Source organism: Macrobrachium rosenbergii, chromosome 31, assembly GCF_040412425.1.
Source record: "Macrobrachium rosenbergii isolate ZJJX-2024 chromosome 31, ASM4041242v1, whole genome shotgun sequence".
Classification (NCBI taxonomy): Eukaryota; Metazoa; Arthropoda; class Malacostraca; order Decapoda; family Palaemonidae; genus Macrobrachium; species Macrobrachium rosenbergii.
The window spans coordinates 34926229-34953412 of NC_089771.1; the positions used below are offsets into that span (position 1 = coordinate 34926229).

The 27184-nt window shown below is 34.5% G+C and overlaps 1 long non-coding RNA gene across 1 annotated transcript; it reads left to right on the top strand.

Moving 5' to 3' along the window:
* The first annotated feature begins 6395 nt into the window (after window positions 1-6395).
* LOC136855538 (uncharacterized) lies at window positions 6396-15221 on the top strand. The gene is made up of 4 exons (XR_010858057.1): window positions 6396-6495; window positions 7727-7953; window positions 8226-8383; window positions 9618-15221. It is a non-coding gene; the product is annotated as an uncharacterized lncRNA (long non-coding RNA).
* The last annotated feature ends 11963 nt before the right edge of the window (window positions 15222-27184 follow it).

Consider the following 27184-nt stretch of genomic DNA (forward strand, 5'->3'; position numbering starts at 1 on the left):
GTTCGGATATTTCATTGTCGATTATAAATATGTTGCCTGCTAGGCTGATTAAAATTATCCTGTTATTCATGCCTTAATTTTGTTCTGTTTTTCAATATCAATTGTAGATATTTTGCCCGCAAGACTGATTAATGTTATATATATATATATATATATATATATATATATATATATATATATATATATATATATATATATATATATATATATATATATATATATATCTTTTGTCTTATATTTACTGGGTTTCCTGTTGACATCTATCTTTTCTTTCACCCTCAAAGAATCTCTCTCTCTCTCTCTCTCTCTCTCTCTCTCTCTCTCTCTCTCTCTCTCTCTCTCTCTCTCTTTTATGATTCACTTAAAACTATTCCTGCTGACTCTTTCGTCTCGTTCTTTGCAATGTCAGCATCTTGCAAGTTCCATTTTTTTAATGCATTTTCTCCTTCCTCGCCTGAATGTCATTTCATATTCATTTCATATTTCATATCCGAAGCTTTCATCTTCCCGATGAAATAACAGGAATTTGTGTCTCCGTGAATTGGAACTATAATGCGCAGAAGTTTCTTCAGCGCAATCGAGTTTTCTGTACAGCCGCTACAGCGTATAATCGAGGCTACCGAAAATACATCTATCTTTCGGTGGTCTCGGTATAATGCTGTATGAGCCGCGGCCCGTGAAACTTTAACCACGGCCCGGTGGTGGCTTATCCTATATCGTTGCCAGAAGCACGATTATGACCAACTTTAACCTCAAATAAAATAAAAACTACTGATGCTAGAGGGCTGCAATTTGGTATGTTTGATGATTGAAGGGTGGATGATCAACATACCAATTTGCAGACTTCTAGCCTCAGTAGTTTTAAAGATCTGAGGGCGGACAGGAAAAGTGCGGACAGAATGAAGTGCGGACGGACAGACAAAGCCGGCACAATAGTTATCTTTTACTGAAAACTAAAAACAGCAGGTTATTGTTCCGAGTTATCAAAGGACAGCAAAAAAAGTGCGATCTTTCTTTCTTTCTAGTCTTTTAAGGGAAACAAAGCGGACGATTCTCTGACGAAGAATCAAAGAAAGTGATAAACAGAGGAAGGAGAGGAAATGGTCGAAGAGCTGTGAATACAGGACTGAAAATGGATGGAGAGATGGGTAATACAGAGAGATGGATGAGAAACAAATGAATTGCTTACGATTTATTTTTGAAAAGAGTGTTTTTCAAATCATAAGTAGATAGTTGGATATATATGTATGTGTATATATATACATATATATATGTATGTATGTATATTTGTATCTGTGTTATATTTGTATCTATATATATTTATATACATACATATATATTTGTATCTTTATTATATTTATATAGATATACATATATATGTGTATATATAGAGACATACAGACAGACAGATAAAGAAATAGTCAGCAAGCAAAAACTTGCATACGATTTCCTTGAAAAGAGAGAGAGAGAGAGAGAGAGAGAGAGAGACAGTAAAAAACAGACAAAAAAAATTGCTTGCAGCTTCCTTACGCGAAAAAAAAATACGCTTTCCCAAATCGTTTTTCCCCCTTCTTAGGTGACTTTCCGATGCTGAAATATGCAGACGAGAGAAAATCCGATGAAAACATTCAAAATATCCCTAAAAAAAAAAAAGTCGTTCCATAAATAAACCAAAAATCGATTAGTTCCCCGACGCCGTTGAAGGGTTCCATCAAGTTCGGTAATTTCGTAACTTTATCATCATATTTATCATATTTTCGCGTCTGCTGCTTTTTTGGGAAGAAGATGATGATGATGATGATGATGATGATGTGATGTTGATAGAGAGATGATGATGATGATGATGATGGTGCTATTGATGCAGAGATCAATCATTCATTATCATATTCTGACATTGATACGCTGGGAGACCTTGCACGTCAGGCTCCCAGAATGATTTCGCTTGAACTTCAGAAGTTCAAGCGAACATGCAATACTATTCGCCTCGCATTTTGATACATTTTTATCGTGAATCAGGTCTCAACGCTTGGTCTTTGGCCTAAATCCTATATTCTGTTCTGTTCAGAGACCTAAATTCGCGGATTATTACGACAAGCAACTAATGAACGAAAGTTCATGACGTCAGCAACTGCTAATTAGCTTAGCGGAATCATACGTAGGATGCGATTACCTTAAGCATGTGTGACCGTAAAGAGGAACTTATCAAGCACCAGTTGTTGGGGCTCTCGAGTGTACGCGGGAATTGAGATTATGGCATAGAACATATGTGACTGTATTAGGTAAATGTGTTTGTATAATTTAGAATTTTCAATTTCATAGAGGCAGGATATCCATATGAGATACTAATGGCAACCCAGTGTCTGCGTGTGTCTATTTATTGATGTTGATGCAGTTATTAAATGGTTAGAATTTACTTTATATGTATCTATGTGCGTGTGCTTGTATATATATGTATGCATGTATACATATATTTGTGTGTGTGCTTGTATATATATGTGTGCATGTATACACAAATCTGTAAATGTATATATATATATAATACATACACATATATATTTGCATATATATATATATATATATATATATATATATATATATATATATATATATATATATATATATATATATATATATTATATATATATTATATATTTATATATATATATATATATATGTATATATATATGTATGTATGTATGTATACCAACACTGATATTGTTATAGAACTTTACAAAGCTATAGTATTACCTTAAACAGCACGGCACGTCGATAAAAATCCCTTAAGCGCAATTGTTTACAAACTACAAAATAACAAGAAAAACGACAAAATTCACAATTGGGCAAAAAAAAGCGACGGGCGAAGAAGGTAAACAGACCGTAATTCGAAAGAAAGTGGACACTTTCCCTCGTCGAAAGGAGGTTGAAAGGAGAAAGTCTCCCTTCTAAAAGGGACACTTGATTTCATCATAACCCATCAAAGGAATCTATTCGGAAACTTCATTCGCCCAACCCTCGCCTTTTACGACGTTGTGACGTCACATATAGAGCCCGAGCGAGATTGTTTTTCCCCCGAGTTTGCATTCTCTCTCTCTCTCTCTCTCTCTCTCTCTCTCTCTCTCTCTCTCTCTCTCTCTCTCTCTGAGAGTTTGCACTTTGAACTATTTTCAGGAATATTGTTTCTTGTATGTATTTCTCATTTTCAGTCTATCTATGTATCTATCTATCTTTTCAGTCAGTGCCGTCAGCGCACCTCATGCGGTGCACCGTAGGCATTACTTAAGGTTCTTTGCAGCGTGCCTTCGGCCCCTAGTTGCATCACCTTTCGTTCCTTTTACTGTACCTCCTTTCAAATTCACTTTCTTCCATCTTAATCTCCACCCTCTCCTAACAACTGATTCATAGTGCAACTGCTTTGAGGTTTTCCTCCTGTTACACCTTTCAAACCTTTCTATTGTCAATTTCCGTTTCAGCGCTGAATGACGTCATTGGTCCCAGTGCTTAGCTTTTGGCCTAAAATCTATATTCAATTCAGTTTTATCTAACCTATGGAAGTCTCACTAATTGATGATAAAAAATCAAAATTATATCAAAGGAGAACCTTTTATCAACATCATCAATCTGTCTAGACATAAAAGAAAGCCTAAGTGTTGGAAACACTTACGGTGTGTAGGGCATCCCCGCTCATTTGTCGCACTTCCTGATAAAGAAAAATCAAAGTTATATCAAAGGAGAACCTTTTATCAACATCATCAATCTGTCTAGACATAAAAGAAAGCCCAAGTGTTGGAAACACTTACGGTGTATAGGGCATCCCCACTCATTTGTGATGAAATTGTTGAGATAGGTTAGGGAGAGAGAAAAAAGTCCTTTGATATATATGTATATAATAAAACAACAAAGAGAACTTTGTCGTAGGTCGAGAATAAAGGAAGGATCTCTGTAGTTGCTGACTTGACAAAAGACATTTTGTATTAAAACACATTGGAAGAGAAGGGACCCTTATCACACTCTCACTGTATGTGATCAATATCTGACTGAGAGGGCTCTTGAACGCCACCCAGGATATAGAGCAGTGGTTCTTAACCTTTTTTATTACCACGCCCCCTCTAATAAGAGGTGGTCCTTCCCTCCACGGCCCCCTTGCATCTATGAGTAAAGTTCCCTCCCAGATTTAAAGGAAAATAAAAAAAAAAGAGAAGGGGTGTTTTTTTTTTTGGGGGGGGCGGGCAGGGGAATGCATTAGTGAGATACTTGACACCGCTTCTTAGCGACTCTTGTTAAGAGAATGATGAATATAATTAGAGAATTTATAAATTTTCCCTAGGGCTCGCGGCTGTCACCCCCTGGAAATTGCTGCGTCTTACCGACTCTTGTTATGAGAACAACGAATATAATTAGAGAATTTTCAATTTATCCCTAGGGCTCGCCCCCCCATGGAAATTACTGAGGGGGACGCGCCCCCCAGTTTGAGAACCACTGTCGTAGAGGTTTTCATAATCTCTCAAAAGGTCTGGTACATTTGCCCCTCTAGAGAATGTTAAAGAATGTCCTTAGAATTATTATTTTGCTGCAGCTTGAAGTTATTTTCGTTTATCAGTTCAGTGTTTAACCTGAATATAAAAAGTACTGTGTTTTAAACATCGCTTGCTGTATTGCTTTAGTTTAATGGATGTACAATCTTCATCCCTTCAACAAAGCGAGAAATAAAACAATTTTAAATCCTTTTATATATAACCGTTTGACTGATTAACTTCTGTATGTATATATATATATATATATATATATATATATATATATATATATATATATATATATATATATTATATATGTAAATGTATATGTACAGTCTGTATGTATATGTATATATATATGTATATATATATATATATATATATACATATATATATATATATGTATGTATGTATGTATGTATACATATATAAACCTTACACATGAGAATATAAGTGTATGAAGCATCCCCTGATGAAAGCCGCACGCAAGAAAAACAAAGGCTCACAAGCAATAAGAACGGAAGCAATGTTTCTGCTATTCAGCACACAAAGCAATGACTCACAAACAAAAGACAATCAGCTCCCGTGGATCTTCTCAGCGTCGCAGTTTCAAAAGGCGGGCAGTGGACCGGAAGACCTCACAGCATATATTAACACCCCCACAGCATTCTAATGAGCAACTGCAATCATTATCTCCCGCTGCCATTATTGCAGAAGTTCCGGGAACTCTGGTGCTTATAATAAACTTCGCGTGAGGTCAAACATCGTTTGTAAACAGGAATATATTACATGTTGCATCTGCTGACAAGAATAAATTATTAGTTTTCTGTAAAAGAAAACTATTGAGATGGCTTTTTGTCTTTCCGTCCGCCCTCAGATCTTAAAGACTACTGAGGCTAGAGGGCTGCAAATTGGTATGTTGATCATCCACCCTCCAATCATCAAACATACCAAATTGCAGCCCTCTAGCCCCAGTAGTTTTTATTTTACTTAAGGTTGGAGTTAGCTATGATCGTGCGTCTGGCACCGCTATAAATGCCAACAACACCATATGCCTATTGTCCTCGGTAACCAATCGAAACCGTCCTTTCTTCCATCGGCCATTCTCATTGGCTGAAATTTCGGAGTGTGCAATTGGCTGAATGTAGAGTTTAGGCCAAAGGCCAAGCACTGGAAGCTGTGAGGTCATTCAGCGCTGAAACGGATATTGACAGTAAAAGGTCTGAAAGGTGTAACAGGAGGAAAACCTCAAAGCAGTTGTTAGGAGAGAGTTAAGGAAAGTAAGATGGAAGAGAGAATATGAAAGGAGGTACAGTAAAAGGGACGAAAGGGGTTGCAGCTAGGGGGCCGAAGGCACGCTGCAAAGAACCTTAAACATTGATTGTTAATAGAATATAGCTGAACAGGAACATTTTAATGATGTTTCATTCAGTATGGGACGATTTCCATTTGACTTCGATGCTTTCGTTTGAGCTTCTCCCAAATAGACGACAAAAGCCGTGAGGAAAATTTCAGTTCTTGGTAAAGTCCAACTTTATCTCTACTAAACATTTGCTTAATATATGTAATTTTGTTCAATCCAAAGTCACTGCATGGTTTATTTAACGATGTTTGTTATTATACTGTGTTGACAAATCAGCTGTTCATGAAAGTTGGGTTTTCAGTTAATGTCTCGTTCTGTAGGGCCATATATTCATTTGAAATAATTATTTGGAAATGATGACAGATAAAATCTATGGTATTTATGGTGATATTTATGGTGAAAGCTTCTTTTACCATCTAAGATTTTCAAATGTAATGAAACCATCGAGAAACTATTTGAAATATTGTTCAAAGAGTCGGTAATCGAGATAGTATTGGAACTGTTTGGGACCAGTGTCAAACTGTCAAAATGTCAACTGTTAAGTGAGGTACGGAAGGCTGATCCCTACGGCAGCAGTCATTGTAATTCATTAATTAATCACGCTTCCTCATTGCACTGAAAGTAAGTCTCGTACTTGTACATGAAAAGTTCATTAATGAGTATAAGGGGTAGATTAAAGCGGTATATAAACGTAACCGGCAAAATAGTTCATATTATAAACAGGAAAATGTCTCCCTGGCTGTCAACTTCAGACCGGCCATAATGTCCCGTAGCTCCAGTTAACTTAATATCTACATTTCAAGCTTTTTTTAAAGTGTCATAATAACATTAATGGAAACCTAAATTAATTTTGAGTACCGCAGAATGTAGGTTTTGTCCCACGATTCTCAGGTAGAGTAGTGGCATGAATTTATTCAGTTCTCAGGTTAGGATACCCAATTTGTTGTTGAAACACCGAATGTTACATAATTAGTAAATTTCATTTTATTTTTAGGATTTTAGCAGGACCAGGGAATCCAGAGAGATAGACAGGAGTTTAGAAAGTCAGGCATTGGTGAATAGGGAAAGATAATATCCCAGGCTGTGTTAAATGTTTTGTGCAAAAGGTAATTTTTCGTAAGACTCCAGCCAGCCATTTTTCATGAAAAAACATTTTGGTTTTTTCATACAAAAATGGCTAGGAAATGATAGGGCACTAAAAGAACCAAAAAATGCCAACCTAACGTAACCTAAGGGTGTTTACTAGTTACAATTTTGCCGTGTTAGCTAAGGTGGGAGGCCGGTATTGTCTTACTTAAGTCGTAATTTGATTGATCATTTATCTCTGTTATTAAGCTTTTGCGAAAGTTGTGTATTGAAAAGAAATTTTTCGTTTTGATGTTTTACTCAAGAAAAATACAAATTACAATGTGGGAGGTGGCTGCTGGAGTCTTCCAAAAAAGTAACCTATGATAATATGGTAAATTTATACTTTAAACCACAATTGTGTACTCTATTTTTCATGGTTTTTACCTTTAATTGGAGAAAATTTTTTATGAAATATTTCAGAATGAACAAAATGCATTCGCCTAGGACTCTCTCTCTCTCTCTCTCTCTCTCTCTCTCTCTCTCTCTCTCTCTCTCTCTCTCTCTCTCTCTCTCTCTCTCTGACAAAAACAAAAACTCAAAAACAATACAGTTTAAGGTTTTACTAGGAAAAGAAGTTATTTTACAGTCAGCTCTTAAGATAGGCTTGAGCTTGTCTTTACAGAAACATCATTTTGCCCAAGTAACCAATAATTAAGTTAGGACGATGAATTTTACTTGATTTGGGACGTGTAGGTAGACCTAATGAGGATCCTTTTTCTTTTAGAGTGGTTGGCTCCAGAGGGTGTTAAGCTTGACCTCCCTGCTTTTCTCTTGATGGGATGTGGATGTTAATCCCAAGCTGTTTCTACCCTGGTTTTGACCAACCACAGTCAACTAATCACTACATACTTGAACTCACAGCTAATGGCAAGAGGGGCCACTACGGATTTTTCAGGAAACAGTCCCAAAAGTTTCTCTCATGTGTTTCAACTCTGGTCTCTAGCTGGACAGGTGAGGTTACTAACCACTTAGGTAGACATAATTATAATTATTCATTCACAGTGTAGATCAAATGTTATAACATTAACTGTTATAGTTACAGAGATTAGTGGAATTTCAGAAAGAAGTGTTCGATAAATCATTACAGATTTCAGAAGTGGCAACAAATTTATGTGTATAAGATGCTTGAAACCCAACTATAGCTAATTATGTTGTTTAAATAAGTTGCAGGTAAAAAGACCTTAATTTTCCATGATTCCATTAATTTTTTCTTACTTTTGCAGGTTTCAAGGTTGCAAGTTCTTGAAGGAAATAATTGCTGAACTTAAATTGAAGAGAATAATCCAAGGAGGTTGTGAAAAAAAAAAAGATAACTTTGAGGAAATAATTGCTGAACTTGAAGAAAATCATTCAAGGAATATGTGAAGCACTTTTAACAAAGGTAAGTGTTAAATGAACATGAAATAAGCATCTGGGGAAATGTATGAGATAAAATAGTAGTTTAGGTTGAGCCTAAACTACAGGTGTAGAGGTTTTGGTTTTACAAAAATTCAAAATACTTTAAATTGAAGTTTTGGACAAGACTTAAGGACAGAATGAAAAAGTGAAATTGAAGTTTGTGGACTGTCATTGCCAATAGCTCTTATGATATTCTTGAAAAGAAAGTTAATTTGTTCAAGGTTTGTCATTACAAATGGAATTTGAATGAGATAAGTAGATCTTTGCAGTACAGGCAGTCCCCAGTTTACGACAGTGGTTCCGTTCCAATGCTGCATCTTATGCCGAAAATCGTCATAACCCGAGACATTGAAAATCATAAGAAAACCTTAGAAAACCTTACTTTTAATCCTGTGGGTGTCTTGAAAATGATGTAACCTGCATTTTATTGAGTTTTTCATAAAAAAACCTCCAAATTTTTATTATTCTGCTGTTTTGGAACCATATTTCTTCCATCAGATGGGCATCATAAGCATCGTAACCCCAGAACATGCATCGTAAATCAGGAAATAATTTCTGATGAATATATTTGAAAAGCGTCGTAAGATTGGAACGTCGTAAGCCGAACCTGTCATAGCCCGGGGACTGCCTGTTTTCACATATAAAATCACATACAAAGTGTTAGTGCTTCTATTGTGAGATCTTCAGGTTCTTTAAAACTACACTTAATTTTCTGACATTTCCCCAATAATTATGGGTCTTTTCTGGTGCACAATACAGTATAAAATGGTTTGGTATTTGAAGAGTACCATGGGAAAGTAAGTCAGCGAGAGTGTTGGGGCTCACGTGCAAAGACTGTAGCCAGTAACGAAAGGTGAGGAATATCGAAGACTTATTTAATAACTATCTTACAATTTATATACAACATATGAAATGTTCAGTACCTTTACAGCACTAGGTAATCCCAAAAAAAACAAACAGTACCCTTACATATACAGTATACAAACCAATGGAAAACTCAATCAGTGTAATTTTATAAAAAAAAAAAAATAATCCTTTCCAGACCACACACACTCACTTGCTCATGATAAATTCCTAAATTCCATCTCTGTCCCTCTTAGCAAAAGGGACCTAGGTATAGGATGCCTGTGGCCAGTTATAAATACTTATCTTGTACCTTAGTACCTTGCAGGTTGGATCTCAATTTGACTTCATTAATTTGTTCCTCATCTTTTCAGGAAAGTGTCTATGCTTACAAGCATAAATGCAGCAAGTTGAATGAACAGATATCTCATGCTTGGACTTCCAAGAGTATTTGCGAGGAATGAAGACTGAAAAATTAAAGAAACAACTAAATTATTGATTATATTTGCATGGAGTATCAGAATGGAGAGGTCATTTACAAATGGTATTTCTTGTTATTGACAGAATTGAGGTAGAAAAATTGCCTTGTTATCATAAATGTCATTTTGGCATAGAAGATGTACCCTTTTGACTATTGAATCTAGGACAGGGTTATAGTATTTAACAAGTATTAGGGTATCGGGGTCATAACAGTACCTTTTGACCTTTAAGTTGAGCGGAATTAAGCTTTGCTTACTGCAATTTCATAGTAGAAAGGTTTAGTATTTATCACAGTGAGGAAGGTCCCAAGATATAGTTCATTACTTAATGTGCTCCAGGTCCAGTGTTTCTTATAAGAATTAGCCATATAGTAGCTTTTATTGTTAGTTATTAAATTGTTTTTACTTAAAATTATTACAAGTTTTATGATTGGCTCCAACATACCTCAGTATTGTTCATCCACACACACTTTTTTATATATACTGTATACTTAAAACTCATATCACTTTAATATTACCTATTAAGCATTTACTGAGACTTCTTAAAAGTTTAGTATCTGCTAATATATGGCTCAGTATATTTCAGGAACTTAGTACGCATGTTATACTAAGATTTCATACCAGTTTAGTATTAGGTGGCAGTCAGTTCAACATATTTCAGGACACATTTATTTTAAAGGAAAATTTTTCATCTTGATATATACTAAAATGTAGCTTATTGTGCTTCAAGACAGTCAATTTTTATACAAGATTCTTGAATTTGATATCAGCTATGAGGTAGGTCAGTTTGTTTCAAGGTAAATTGCTCTTTTTAGTTGAATTTCTTATCAGTATATTTTATGGCTACAAGTAGCTTGGATGCCTCAAGAAGCATATTTGGTTTTAAATTCAAGTTTAATCTCTGTATCAGAATGCATAGTTTTTCTTTTTCCAAATATTTTGATATCAGTTGTCAAATAGTTTAGAATGTATCAGGATAAATAATTATTTTTACTTGAATTTCCTAGTGGGTTGATATCAGCAATCAGGTGACTTGAGTATGTTTGAGAAGATAGAGTTTTACATATATTTTTTCTTTTAAAAGTATAATGTATCACAAGCACTTCTTTTAAGAGTAAAATGTATTATAAGCCATCAATAATCTGGTAGTTCACTATGGTTTAAGATACAGTACTTAGTTTTCCCACTAGAATTTTATAGCATTATAGATATCAGCTCTCAGGTATTATGGGTTACAGAATATTTTATTATCATTGTATTATCAGCAGTTTTGTAGTCATGGATACATTGTGAGTATTTTATATTGAATAGGCTAATATGTTTAAGGATAACTGATATCCATTAACTTTTTTAGTATATAAATTCACTTAGAACTCTAAATTATGTGCAGTCCAGTAGGTTATTGTTCAGTGCATACTCATGTAGGTACAAAGTATATACTGTATATACCAAAGTTCTTTGGGATTTATAGTAAAATTATTGTTATTATTTTCAGTCATTTTCTTGAAGTGCACATATTATAAAAACTAGTTCATTTCATGGATGTCTTGTGGAAAGTACAGTATTAACTTTCATAGAATTTATCTTATTTTCAGCTAAAATGCAAATGAATTGTTTCATTGCAACATTACGTAAGTGTTAGTATATTTATGCCTGGGGACTTAGGTTATTTATATACAATATAGACTTTATTGAATTTGGGAGGGACATCACAGCCTGAAATATTTACATCCCAGGACAGGAGATATTTCAGAATTTAGTTTATTAGTTCCTGATTTAATTTGTTACCAAAAGGGGACCTTGCTGTAATTGTCAAGTGATTTTATGATGGTATATTTGTATGAAGCTCGCCATGAAAATGAAGCATCTTGCTTACCTTTTAACATAAAAATTAATATACGAAATGCTGCTAAATCTCTTATCAAGACCATCATTACCATGGCGTCTGCATATGTTTCAAGACACTATCAGCATGTGAAGGTTTCAAATTGAAAGTGTTACATTAAAAGTAGTTGTGTATAGTAATTTAATTACTAAACTCAAATTCAAAGAATCACTTATAGGAGATTTTGATACTACTGACCATGGTATTTTAGCTAAATAAATTGGTCATTACTCAAATATAATGCATTATTTTGAGGATAGTTTGGTTTTACTGAAAATTGTATTTTAGGTAGATGAATCAGTAAGGAAACTTAAAGTGTTTCCTTAAATGAAGTAGGTATCTTAGGCCTATGAGTAAGTAAACTCAGAGATATTTTTGCTATATGAAGGAATAAGTGTACTTAGTCATGAGAAGGGTTTCTTCATCTTAACGCCACATTGACTTTCTTGAAGGATGCAAATTGCCCTGAAAACTTTTTTTTTTTTTTGCTAGTGGACTAAATATTTTCCAGACTTTCATTATAAATGCGGAAATGGGAAATTCATTTTTAAGTGGACTCCTTAGCAGTTAGGTTAGTAGCCATTTAGTTAGATGGTATTATTAAGGAATATATCCCTTTCCTTGTAAGGTTTTCTTGTGGGGACTGATTTCCCATAAATGGTGTAAATTGGAGTAAGGTTAGGCTGAAGTTGAACAGTTGTAGGAAGAGATAAAAGGCATTAATTTAAAAAAAATAGATGATGATTTGATAGTATGGAGTTTTTTTTATTATAGGTATAATAATTACCATAAAAAGCTCTCAGTATGAAGCCACTTGTAAAGTATAGATTATTGCAGGGCTTTAGTGAAATTTCAAATACTACTTATCAAAAGTGAGATTTAAAAGGAAGGATTTTGTCTTTAGAACAAAATCATTTCAGTGTTTGTAGTTATCTTTAGTTGGCTTTTTAACTGTAAATGTTTTAGAAATTCACTTTCAGTAACTAAAAAATTTTTAGGTACTGTACTGTAATTTGAGAATTCCCAATGCTGTAGTGTCTTGACATATGGAATTTTTTTTTTTGTAGGTTAAGATAAAAACATCACTTTTGTGTATGTTAACTTGTTTCATATAATTCTGATTTAATTTCAGTAGTATAATCAAGTCAAGATTAAGTTACCAATAACATGAAAAATGTAAATTGAAAATTTGAATAATGAAAAACTATTGTAATACTAAATTGTACTTGGATTTTGATGTACGACTTCTGTATTTCAGCTTTTTGCCAAGTTCTCGCAAAGTCTCTTAACTCTACTTAGTTTTAAAATTAACTCAGGTCATTTTTAGGAGGCTCACAGTACAATAGAGTAAGAATACAATTGATTTAAACTCAGAGCACCAAAAATAATTCTTTTAAATTGTAACATTTTCACTCCTTGATATAATCTAGGTTTGAGAAGTTCTAATTTGAGGACATTGAGCTAAACAAATTGCCTCCTTTGGTCAAATTCCTCAGTAATATGAATTATTTGCAGTGTTGGTTAGCCATAGAAACAAAGATTGAAAGATTTCACTGAATTAGTATGAATAGTCTAGAAACTGTTTCTGCTTCTAATATCCTCCTGCCTTCCATTCTTATTGGATTTTTTTTTAAACTTTCATTCTCACATTACTCATTCAGTGGCATTTCTTCAGTTTCCTGTACTTGCCATTATCATGTTCCACTGTATACCTACAACACAGTTTGGAAGAGGCAGAGTTTAACACTTTGTGCTCTGTAAAAGCAGTTCTGACGACTTGAACACTTTGTAGAAGTAAAGATGCATTCTTGCATAAAATCCACAGGGTCTCTCTCTCTCTCTCTCTCTCTCTCTCTCTCTCTCTCTCTCTCTCTCTCTCTCTCTCTCTCTCTCTCTCTCTCTCTCAGTTTTGTAGAAACCTCCTCATCAGTTTTCCAATGCTTAAATTTGTCAGGAGTTGCAACGTTTTAAAAAACCTCTTAATTCATAAGGAAAAAACTTTCAGGCCACACCTGTGAATCATGGAAGTTAAGTCACTGGTCTGGTTTAGCTTTTTATTTGTAATAATACCAGTTTTGTTGAAAATACCCTGTTCACACACTGTTACACACTGAAGCTTCTTTCACAATAGGACACAGTCATTCTTTATTACAGTGCTGGAGCAGCCCTGTTCCCTTGTGTATCTCCGAAGCATCAGTTTACACTCCATATATTGCTGAAGCCTTCCTGTGCACTGTACATGCTTAGAAGCATCACTACATGCTTAGCACATTTTACTGGAGAAGTCTTAGGCACTACATGCCTTCCTAAAGCCCCAACCCCCTGTGCGCAATGAAGACTAGATGCTTTTGTTGCTTCATACCTGTTCATTTGGTGCATGTTCACAGATAGTATTTGCTTCTTACTATGTTAAGAATATGAAATTGTGGTAAATCTTCAGGTGCAAAGTTTTTTTGTTTGGTACCAGAAATTTAAGTCCATTTAAAGTTGTTTCGTCATAAATTCTGACTAATTAATGCTTTGTGCCATGGTTTAATTTGTGAATTTTATCTTAACTTTTGAGAAGTGAGGTTTTTGTTTCTTAGAATTGAGGACAAAGTGAGAACTAGAGCAGTCTTTAAACATTAAATCCATAAATATGGGAACTTTAAAGAAAACTATATGAATAATTTCTCATCATTAAGGGATGTAAGCTGAAGTACAGAAATCACCATAAAAATGTAATGTATAAATAGAAAACAACTGGAAAGGATTAAAATAAAGGACTCCTTGGAGCCAGCATTGCAGTGCCCCGAGGAGGGAGTGTCCTCAGCAGGAGGTATTATAGCCAGTCAGTTATCAGCTTCGAAGCAGACTCAAAGAGCTGTTTTCTAAGTTGACAGCTAATTGCCAAGATTGGAAGAGCTTATGTGCTTCCTTTGTGCTTTGCCAGATATATTTCAGTTTACTCAGTCTCTGCTGCAGAATGTTAGACCTTTAAAATGTCAAAAAAGACTTATGTACAGGTAGTCCAAAGTGGATGTGACCACTGAGATGAGCCCTAGTGTATGTTCAATCTTATGGCTGTACAGTATTAGTAATCAAGCAAATGCTTGCTTGATGTGTAGTATCTTATGATCAGGTGTACTGACTCTATAGATTTTTACAGCTAGAATTTTGTTTCAAACAAATGCATAATGGCCAAAAAAACCTAGTTCATGTTGACTGTGAGTAACATGTAAGAAAACCTGCAAATTGCACACCTCTTTTGTCATTCTGTTTTCAATTTTCACTGAGAATTCTTACATGATTTTCTCCCACATCTTGTTACAGAATTTAAGTCTATACAAGTCTTGTAGAAAGCAAGAAACATTAAGCAAAAGGCATAGTGTTTGCGATGTGTATATTGTCAAACTTGTTAGTCTTTGTATAACTGGGTTTGTAGCCAGTAGAATTCTTACCCTAGAGCTGTTGATAAATTTACTTGTAAATACTTGGATAGGGTTACTTGATCTATCTTTTGAGATTTTTATACGTAAGATTAGCATGTTTTCAGTATGGAGCATCGACTAAAATTACTTAGTATTGTTGTATGTAAAGATACTGATGTGAATTACTTCAAAATCACTTTTTTTTTAGAAAAATTTTCATTTCAAACAATTTTTATTTTGAACTGTCACTTTTTTGCTTGAAAGGTAACTGGTAGTTTCTCATGTTCAAAACATTTTCCTGGCCTAGTCCATGTAATTTGTTAATGTAATTGGAAAATTCTAACTTGTAGAGCATCATTTACAGGAATTAGAAAGCTAATTCTCTTGGGCAGAATTTATTTGCTGACTTGGGATTTTGATTAACTGTACCCCATGCTGGTTTTCAAGTTTACAAGAAATTTTGCTTCATAAAATTATTGATAAGCACTGAATATGATTAATATCCCACCAGATGTCTTAAAATATACGTTAAGCTTATCAGAACGTTTAAAAGAGTGTTATCCTTTTGGTCGTTATATGGCAATACTTTTAATTACATATTGGATACATGCCATCTTCTCAAAAGGGGGTACCAGCTTGGGGCTTAAACACCTTGTCATCATAGGCAAGCATTTTATTCGTGTACTTGAAATAAAGGAGGGATATATACCATACTGGCCGTGTTTTTAGAGGATGTGTGAGAAGCCTTACAAACTGATAGCATCGTTAGTAATTAGTCAAAAGCGGGTGTGTAAATGTGAATTGTGAAGGAGTTTTGAAGGATTTTTTTGTCCCAGCGTGGACAGGAAACAGGTATATATTGCTAAGGTAATATATAATAATGAAGCATCTGTTGTGCTGAAAAGGTTACAGCACGATCACCATATACCATACTAAAAGGCATATTGGGAGTTTTGTGTGGTGGTGAAATATCTTGGTCTCATTGAATGCAAAAGCTGATTCTTAGAACAGTGGTGTTCCCTGTCCTCATCTTTGGTTTACTTTCCAAATTGAAGGTTTAACTGACATGAAATATTTCCTGTGAGAAGCTTGGACAAATTTGGATGAAATAGAAACTATGGATAAGTTAGTTGACCTTTCCTTAGAGAAGATACTCAAATAATGCATGTTAATTTTTGAAGATCCTTACTTCAGTTCATGTTGCCTCATTGATTTCAGATGTTTTCTGGTTTCCTGTTGAGGCTTGAAGGAATTGAAAATGTAGTAGTAGTGGTTAACCGAACTTGGTTAGCACTCAGAATTAGAAATATAAACTGTATATCTTCATGATGCCATGTGGTTATGTAATGGTTGTACTATTTTGAGGAATTGCTTTGTATAGCTTGGAGTACATTGTTGGTTATTTGAGATGTGGTTTCTTAGCTTCTTGGGGATTTAGATTCAAAACTGATTTACCCTTATCACTTCAACAAAGTTGTCTTGACAGCCCATACTAAAACATTCTAAAACTCAGTGGGCTGAGTGGTTCTTACTGGTAATACATCTGATCTTGTGTAACTTGATTTCAGGCAGTGATTAGGATCTAGGTTATGTTTTCTTAGACTTGGACGGTGATCTGCAATTTACCTTTCACGATGTCTGTGGATTTGTGTAGATGTTTTCAGAGTTTTGATCTTTTGGAATTTCAGAAAGATTGAAGTGTATATTACACATGGTAATGGCATTCAGAAATTCTAATGAAGTAATCCTAGTTTAGGATTAAAGATGTCATTCTCATGGTGGTGGTTTGGGCTTTAGTCAAGTCCTGGGTTGTGATGTTTTAGAATGAGAAAACTTAACAACTAAATTTTGACATTCAAAAGTATTGTTAATATTTTGGTTTCAGGAAACTGTAATAAGACATTGTGATCAGTGTTATGGATTTTAAAGTTTGTTATATTAACTTCGATGTACAGAAGGCTTGCCGTGTCTGGGTTATGGTTCTAAAAAGTAGACTATAATGGAATTTTTGATTCAGGATGGGATTTCTATCAAGTTCTTTCATGATGGTAAAGTCTTGGTCCAAGAAAAAGCCTTCTTCATGACAGTGATGTATGCAATATAGAAAGAATTAGTTTAGTTTGTAATAGTGGTGTTTGACTTCCCAGTGGCATCCAGAAATTGTTTGCTTGTAATAGTATGGTATTCAGATGTTATTTGTTGACAATGGATTTGAAGTTCAGATATCAGGTGGTGACAGGGAATTTGACATACAAAAATCACTTGGTGACAGTGGAGTTCAGTATTCATAACTTAGCTGATGACACTGGAATTTGGTGTACCAGTGTTAACTCAGGGCAGTGGTGTGCCATTTAGCATGTGTTTGTGACAGCTTTTATTAACATTGTGTCAGTTTGAGATAACGAGTTTGGAATGGAATGTAAAATTTAGGCCAAAGGCCAAGCACTGGAACCTATGAGATCATTCAGTGCTGAAAGGGAAATTTAGAGTAAAGGGTTTAAAGGTGTAGCAGTTGCACTGTAAAACAATTGTTAGGAGAGGGTGGAAAACAAGATGGAAGAATGACAATATTAACGGAGACAGTAAAAGGAATGAAAGGGGTTGCAGCTAGGGGGCTGAAGGGATCCTGCAAAGAGCCTAAAGTAATGCCTACAGTGCACCATGTGAGTTGCACTGATGTAACTACCCAGTACAGGGTGATTGGAGATTGAGAGTTTATAGGATTCAGAAAGTGTTTGTTTAAGCCAAATGGGATTCAGATAGTCTTCGTTCCTTTTTATATTTTGATTAAGGAAGCCTGATAGGTTCTAATAGTGTTAAATTTAGAAAGTATGTTAGTCTGGGATACTTTACATCTCATGAAATCTATCAGTTTATTCTTTGAAATTTAAAAAAGTTCCTTATATTTTGCATTCAGAAAGTTCATTTTGAAACCTTTTACTTTTAGAAAATCTGTTAAATCACGATACATAGGATCTGGAAAAGGCTTTGTTAAATATTTTTTTGCATTCAGAAAGTGTGTTCATTTATGATATATAAGTGGTTTAGAAAGTGTATTAGTATGTGATATTCTCCCAATAGAAAGGTTACTAGTGTTGTGTGTTCATTAACAAATTTTTATATGATTGCTTTGGCCTTTCACAGTCTGTTGGTTTTGCTATAGATTTGCAACCAATGTGATTTAGCTTTGATGCTTTTGCATTTGTCTTAATTTGTTAGATTTTGCCAAGAAATTCCAGTAGTTATGATTTTTTTTTCATTGGAAGTTTTTTTTTTTTTGTCCAGAAAGTCTTGGATTGTGGGATTTTTGTTGTGGGCGTCTCATTAGTTTGTTTGGAATTAGGCCTATTATTTGAAAGTCTATTCATGGCTCAGGATATTTTGTAGCTTATGGATGACGACATTCTTGGGAGTTTCAAGATAAAAATTTAAGTTCTTGAGTTTTTCATGCTTGAAAAAATTTGTATTGGTTTTGTTCATGTATTTTTGTTTCAGGGTTTTTGCCCTGAAAGTTCAGCAGTATTGAATTTTTTTTCTAGAAAGTCTGTTAGTTTAAGAGAGTTTTTTCCAAGAAAGTGTTATTTTTGTTGAGCTTTGGACAGATGTGTGTAGAAAGTCTTTGTCAATTGAAGGGAGCATTTGTTTTCTGAAATTTAGTTTGTTTGAGTTTTTAAATTGTTTTTTTTTGAGTTTTGGGAGGAGTGTGCCTGAAAAATGGAGGGTTTTTTAGTCAGTTTGGAAGGGAAATTTTTAGCCAGTTGCAAATTTAGGGTGGTTATTTTTTTTTTTTTTTTTTGAGTTTTGCACTAAAAATTTTGTTTGTTTGAGATTTTTAAATGGAAAAAGTGTTGGTTTTAGTGCATCAGGTTTTGCAAAAAATCAAAAAGTGTGTCTTAAAAAGTTTTAGAGTTTTTTTAAAAGTCAAAAGTCAGTTTTTTAGAGTTTTATGCTCAAAAGTTTTTAGTTTTATGCTCAAAAAGTGAGTTTGTTCGAGGTTTTGCTTTTTTTTTTTTTTTTTTTCAAAAAGTGTTAATTTGTTAGAGTTTAATGTGTTCAGTTTGTTAGTTTTATGTTCAAAAAGTGTGTCAGTTTGTTAGAGTTTATGCTCAAAAGTGTGTCAGTTTGTTTTAGAGTTTTATGCTCAAAAAAAAGTTTTTGCTTAAAAGTTTGTCAGTTTTTATTTTAATACGTAAAAAAATTTTGTTGTTTTATGCTCAGTTTGTTAGAGTTTTATGCTCAAAAAAGTCAGTTTGTTAGAGTTTTATGCTCAAAAAAGTGTGGTTTGTTAGAGTTTTATGCTCAAAAAGTGTGTCAGTTTGTTAGTTTTATGCTACAAAAATTGTGTCAGTTTGTTAGTTTTATGCTAAAAAAATTGTGTCAGAGTTTTATGATCAAAAATTGTCAGTTTGTTAGAGTTTTATGCTCAAAATTGTCAGTTGAGGAATATTTCGTATCCAAAAAGCATGACAGTTTAGGAGAGTTTTGTATTATAAATATGTTGGTGTGGAGTTAAATACCCAAAAAGTGTGTCAGGGTGGGAGAGTTTGTTGTATCGAAAAAATTCAAAAAGTGTGTTAGTTTGGGAGGGTTTTGTAGTTTTCTTGAAAATGTCAGTTTGTTAGATTTTTATGCTCAAAAAGATTTTTTAGTTTTGTTGAATTTTGCAGAGTTTAGTTTTGTCATTCTTTCTGTTTTAAAATAATTTCTTGGAGTTTTTTCTAGTTTTTCAGGTTTTTGTTGAAGTATCTAATTTCCAGGTGAGCCCATGCCTAAAAAAAAAAGTGATTTTGGGGGAGTTTTGCACCCAAAATGTGTCAATCTGGAGGAGTTTTGTACCTATAATGTGTCAGTTTGAGTTTTTACCCATATAGTTTGTCAGTGTGGGGGAATTTTTTGCCTTACTGTGTGTGAAGTTGGAAGAGTTTTGTACCTAAAAAATATGTTAATTTTGGAGGGCTTGATGCCTTGGTTCCTGTAATTAAAAATGTTTTAAAGAAGTGATTTCCAGGTTGTCATTCTTGAAGAAAAGTGACAAAGGGCCTGTAAAAGGGTTTATATATTAAATTATGACAAAAAAAAGCATGCACAAGTTATGAGTGGGAAACATTTGAAGATTGTCAGCAGTTTCAAAGGTGATGTATTATCTTTCCAAAAGGCAAGTCATAGGTTGTCTTAATTAGGAGCAGCAATAAGTATTTCAATAAAGCAATAAGTTTTGCTGTTCAATACACGATGGTCATGATACTAGCAGTGGTAGTCCTGTCCTAACTGTTGTTGTGAAAAGGCAGTGTTAAGTACAAGTCTGTTTTTACTGTCTTGTAACCCTGCTGTAATGAGCAAGTGATACTCATTTTGATTTATAAACCTGCTCATAAGAGCAACAAGAAACTGCAATTTACTTAGATTTGTTGCCCTATCCAGTACGAAACCACAATTCTTATAATCCTGTTGCCTTATTCTGATAAGCTAAACAAACAGGAAATGTTTATAGTTGTGTATCAGGTGAGAAAATGTGAAAAAATCAAGTCTTCGTCTTGTAGTCTTGTTTTGGTGATCAGTACAAAACTGCCGTTTTTTTCAGTCTTGTTCAAACTGTAAAACTGAAAGATATGAGATAACATCCCAACTCCTAAACACCCTAAGGAATGTCCAAATCAGGCACTGGATATTCCTCCCTAATTGGCTGGCAATGACATCAATTTGTAAGGCATTATCCCACGGAGCCTAAACTGGCCTGGTGGTCCACGTGTACGGTGAAGGTTGACGTTAGTCCGACCTGCTGTCCTGCTGGGGGAGGAAGAACGGGGCAGGAGGATATTAGCTTTGCACGTCTCCGACCATTTACCTGACTCAATCACTTACATTGAATGGTGTTGGGCCATAAGATGATGTATTAGGCATTTGAGTCACTTGTCTGCTTTTGAGAAGATTGTATGTGTCTTGGTGTAATCAATTGATCTTGCTGTAATAAAGACTGGAAGGATGACTTGTAGTTTTAAATAAAGTTCACTGATTTTTTTTTTTTCCATTACTTTTGAGTTTCTCATAAATCCCTTGTTTGCAAGACATCTGAGAAGAATGGATGATTATTCTACTTGGCAAATAAATGTTGTGCACAGAGGGTAAAATTCAACAGTAATAAGCTTGAATTGGACTCATAAAATTCAATACTAATTGTTTAAAAGTTCATTTGCACAAGATCTCAAAATGGTTAATAGCACATCATCATAAGGGTTATTTATTATTGAAAGTTAGTATGTGTGTGAATATTAGCAAAAATTCTCTGTTCCCAGTGAAATTAAAGTAAAATACCTAAAATCAAATTAAAGTCATCAAAAATGAAATTTTAGCAAAGACAAATGTTAGCCAATGACTTTATTTCAAAATGTCAGTAGATAAACTTTGGTTAAGCAGGTGAAGCTATATGCTACTCTGGTAATTGATGTTTTACAAGTTACAATGGGGTGCATTTTGTTGACAAATTTACATGCTGAAGTCTGTCATGAAATGGGTGTTTCTGTTGAAGGCTAATATAGGTCAAAATGGGTTATTTCAGTTTTAAAAAGTTTTAAGAAATTGTTCTATAAGAAAATTTTCAGTCAGAATTATATATTTCATTCAAAAGTATTTGCATTTAAGAATATTTTTTCTAGAGAGGGCTAACATAGCAATATATTCTGCATTTAAGACTTATTGATTTCATTTTACATCAGCAAGGCCATTTTGGCAAAATAAAGTTTCTCATGTTGATAAACAGGAATAATGGTCAATTTTATCATCCAAATTTGAGGGCAAAATGTTAGGCTACGGTACAGAATAGGCTGTTTAACACCTGAAATATGCAAGTTATTCAAGTCAGCTCCATATTGAGAAACTGGTTATTTTACATATAAATATCTCGAAAAGTAAGGATAAACATCCCTATTGATTAATATTTACAAGTAAGTTATCATTAAAGCTCAAGGTTAAGTATTCTATCAAGTACAAAGTCCGTATTAAAATGGCTAATAACCGAGAATATGTTTATCGTAGTTAGTGTTCTTCTGTTGACTGTCGTCCGGTTTTCTATGAGGGTGAATGAGACCCGTTTTCTATAAGACGTGGACGACAAGACTTTAAAATGAGACGTAAGTCAAAAAATTTAAACCACCGTAGAGTCGTACATTTGTTAAACATGAGAAACTTGATGATTTTACATTAGAATGAAACTCTGGCCGTAAAAATCTGTACGTGGTCTCATTGCTATGTTTCTCGATACTACACCGAGCCAAGTTCTTTGCTCGTAAATACAAAATCACAGTCTTAGGAATGAAGTGTTCAGAGGCTTGTCTTAGGGGTGCAGCATTCCCCCTTTGGACTCCCGTTACATAAGTTTTATTTGACGTTTGAACGGTTCCAGACTTTCTTCAGTGACAGAAAACGGGAATCCATCTGGTAAAGCATAAAGGGGTTACTTAAGCTTTTCCCATTTTGGCAATCTGCTGTCGACTTTAAAAAACAGTAGGTGAGTCGGCTTGGAAGCTGATAACTGACTGGTTATAATGCCTTCTGCTGAGGATGACCTCCTCAGGGCATTGCAATGCTAGCATTCCTTTGGGGTAAAAAAAAAATAAACAATCTTTTATCATAAAGATGAATGCATTCTTAAAAATTTGAAAATTTGTATTTTGGATTTAAATAAAAGGCTGTCCGGTTATTATGTAGTTTTTTATTTCCTCTATTTTACATTTTATATAGGTTTGACCACTACCTGCATTCAAATCTCTGTCTAGCATAGCCTGTTAAACAATTGCCTTTCTTGACTGACAATTTGATACTAAAATTTCATTTTAAATTTGGTATAACTAATCAAAATTAGGCATTTATTGGCATAATGAATAAAAAGAATTTTCTTTTAACATTTCTTTAAAATTAAAAACTGTTAGGCCCTAATTAGTGTTTTTATTTCTGTATTGTACACATTATTTATCAATTCTACATTAACTTGCATTTCTGCAAGACTTACATGACTCACATGTGGCTTACAGATGTAAACTTGGGTCTAAATCCATATTGGTTTATCATGACTTTAGTTTTAGCTACTTAGTAAATCACACGTTACCAAAGTGTGAGTGAAACATTTCAAAAAACAAAATAACCTATGAGCTATACAATAGACTTTTTGTCAGCCTTAGCTGTAAAGCAAATCAATTCCTGATTTCCTAACCTTAAGGTTAGAAGAACCACAAATATTACCACGAGTCCCAGTTACTATTCTAGTTAGGAAAACAAGATTACTTGAAGATGTCAGGAGGAATTTGAATCAAGCCTTTGTTACTGAATCAAACCTTAAAGTGTTGATACACTTTAAAATGGATGGCTGTTAATGCAGAGGCATCAAAGGTGAAGTTTCATTTGTAAATAAACTGGTGATGGACTAGGTTTATCTCAGGAACAATTAGGATTGCTTTAACAACATTGGTATCAGAAAATTAAATGCCTTAAGAAACAGGTATTCCATACTGATCTGATCTATCACACTGAAAAATCATTGGTTTTACATGAAACAAATCTTAACAGAATTCACTTAACGTGAGCAGTCTCATGGAAGGAACCAAGACAGTTTAAGCCAGTAGCTGTACTGGTGATGGTGTGACTGCTATTGCAACAGACTAATGACCAAGCAACCTGGCAAATAAGCTGAAGTAACTGAATCTGGAAAAAAAAGCAAAAAAAAAAAAGTCAAGATTTGAAAGAGTTAGTTGCCTAAGTCATGGTGAGTTCTGTCATCACTGCCTACCATTTTGATGTTTGTCAGAATCGTAGGTGCGTCCAAAGACGCCTGCAGTACAGTGCTTTGCTTTGTAACACAGCCATTTTGTGAGCAGATTCTTAAAACAACATAGGCAAGGCGGTGGTTTTGTCGGGATGATAAAGCAAAAGCCCCTTGAACTATATGTCTTGCACTTCAATAGAACCAGTGTTTCTGGACTAGTCCATGTACCTGCTTGATGTCAAGGCCCAAACAACAGGACACTCCTCTGCAGAAAACAGGACAGCTAAAGTAAACAGCTGTCCCTGTGAAGCAAGGATTTACCAGAGGCCTCAACCTCTAGGGTTAGTAATTGCAGGTGTATCCACATCCACAGCCTAGTGAAAATCAACAAGGTGATAAGCTCAAAGATCAAGAGCCTAAGAGTCTCATGCACTCTTAAAGGGGAAGCCCAGCTCATGGATAACAGGTCCAAGATTGATCCCTCTTGAAGTCGTTCCAAAGAACTCTATATTACGAAAAAAAAATCAAATTTCTCGAATAGACTTTTAGTTCACCAAATGAAAGAAGACTACCAAAGAGGAGGGGCTGTATGTCCTTTCACAACAGCTTTCCCAAATGGGATATTGCTGGCTAACACCACCTATACAGCCCATCAATTACATGCTTTGTAAACCAGTTAGAAATAGACCATTCGTCCAACAACGTCTGCAATCACATAAGGAAAAGACAAGAGGATTTGTTCTTGATGATGTGATCTCAAGTTGCAAATCCTCAAGGGATCTGTAGGTTTGTTGCACCTTTTCCCTCAGAAAGTCCAAATCACCATAAGCAGTTTCTATGATTACACTTATCTGTGAAAAAACCCCTGGAAGTTCAACATACTGCTGTTAGACTCAGATATGGTGATATGAGCTTACACATGCTTTGGACTGTAGAGGGAAAAAATCAGAGGATGAGTATAACTAAGGAAAAGGTGTTACAGTTCACAGTTCTTGCTTTCAACATTCATCAAGTTCTGATAAATCCTTGGACAATGAACCATATGACCAATGGAGAAGGAAAGTGTTGACCACTGTACACATCAACACAGATCTGTACATCCTCAGTTAAACACTGGGTAGAATGTGTGATTCCTACTATTATTACTGATCATAATCTATTCTAATGTATTAAGCTAAAATGCACACAATAGACGAAGTTAAAAGAAAGACAAGTTCAGAGGCTGGCCAAATATGGTATAAAACGTACAACAAAAGCCAGCAAGTCCTAAACTGGTGTGTATAGTTCAAGAAGCATTGAAAAAGCAACATAACGCCTTTTAAGAGCAAGTAGCCTGAATGGACAAAATAAAGGAACCAGAATCAACCATACACACAAGAAAACCAGCTGTCAATGGTACAGAGAATGGCTGACAAATTAAGTTACAGGACAATTTTGAACCAACCACCCACAAGCTTCACTGCAGCATTCAGTTGTGAAAAGCAGTCATGGTACTAATTCACATAAAGTAATCAAAGTGTTAACTTTCAGGAACTTTCAGGAATGATTTTGCAATGTCTATATCGAAAAAGTGCTAAGACAGAACATCCATTATGGTCTGATTACAAAGGTCAAAAAACAATGTCAACTGACAACTCTTTTTATTATGAAAACGTCAACCAAAAAACTATACTAGTTGGAATGGATATGTCCAAGTTTACAAAGGCCAACACTGGGACCTGAGGTTATTCATGATTTAGAGTAGGTGATGAATAACAGAGTTAAGGGGAATTCAGTTGGGAAAGAGGGTTTTGATGAAGTCATCCAAGCAATGCAAAGAAAAACCATGAAAAATTACAGAGTATACAATGTACTTCTGTATTGCTGTAGAGAATGATGAATAAATTAAAAAAAAGTTGACGCAATGCCAGGGAAGACATGATAAAATAAATTAAAGAAAGTTGATTTAGACATGATGAATAAATTAGAGAGAAAAGTTAATTTCGACATGCTGGACAAATTTTACTCTAATGAAGTACAGTGCAGCAAGAGTTTGGAAATGAAAGGGTGATGGAGTCTTAGATGGTCTCCTATGGAGACACACATGAAAAACATGAGTGATGGCATACAACAGTTACAGAAGAGACCTAGTCGACCATGGTATACAACAGCCAAAACAGAGCACATAAAGCATAAGAGTTTCTCAGATGAAACAGAGGAATATGGAGTGGTGTGACAAGTAAACAGAGCTACATTAACGGGAATAAAGTTGGTAAGCATTGTAGAACAACTTGCTGAGCACAAAATGACCTTGGCTGAGTTCATAGATAAAAGATATTTACAAGGCATAAACCACCTTGGATTTAGGGCACTGCAGGAATGTTTGTGGAAAATAGACAAAGCTGGAGAAGGTATGGAAACCAATGCAGTTATGTGGATTATTTTTTGGAATAATAATAAAAGAATGAATGGGATAACCATTCAACGATTGTAGCTGTCCCAAAACTTCGCTCTATCTGTTTGGGCACCTTCAAGGGACAAATATGAAATGAAGATGAGCTAATTATCTGTTTGGGGAGGAAGGTTACAATGATGTCAACGCCATATTTAGGACGTTGATGTTAGTTCAGGTATCAACTGCCTTAAGCTAATCAAGATTGAGAAAGACTTTGTCCTAAAAGGAAAAGTACTCCTTGAAGGATGGAGAAAAATAAGTATTCCAGAGCTTGGCAGCAAGAGGAACTGGCCGCTGGACAGTAAATAGTATGCCCAGCAAGAACTTGTACTATGTGTATGCAAAAAGCACCACCAAAATTTTGAAAATGGACTAAAATTATAAAACTGGGCCTATTAGCCTAAAAATAATAATAAGAGGCTATTTATAAAATAACAGGTTTGTTCTGGTGGAGCATTTATTACCTAACAGTAAAACACAAGACAGATTTTATTTGAAAAAAAAAAATCCAATATAACAATCGCAATTACTGACTCCAAACAATTTACAGGCACATAACTTCAAAATTAATAAAAATATATCTGAATCCTTTTACCACATTCTCCATACATAAAGACATTCAATGTTTTGTATAAAGAGAATTTAATCCTTTTTTCCATAAATTTTCTTTCATCATCCATAAATACAGTGGGAAGACTTTATCACAACTTTGTTTGAATATATTTAAACATTACATTGCAATTTCTTTAAATTTCAACAACTGGATAAAAGGAAAATGAGAGACTGATGCTGAGACAATGTTTGAATATATTTGTTACATTGCTAATTATTTGATAAATTTGAACAATGTTTAATTGGATAATTGTATGATACTGCCTACATTTGTTTAATGATTTGTTTATTTTGATATACATTTGGACATGTTTGATTGTAGGGACTGTTCTACATTCAGAGACTGGGTTGCAGGTGATCTTTTAA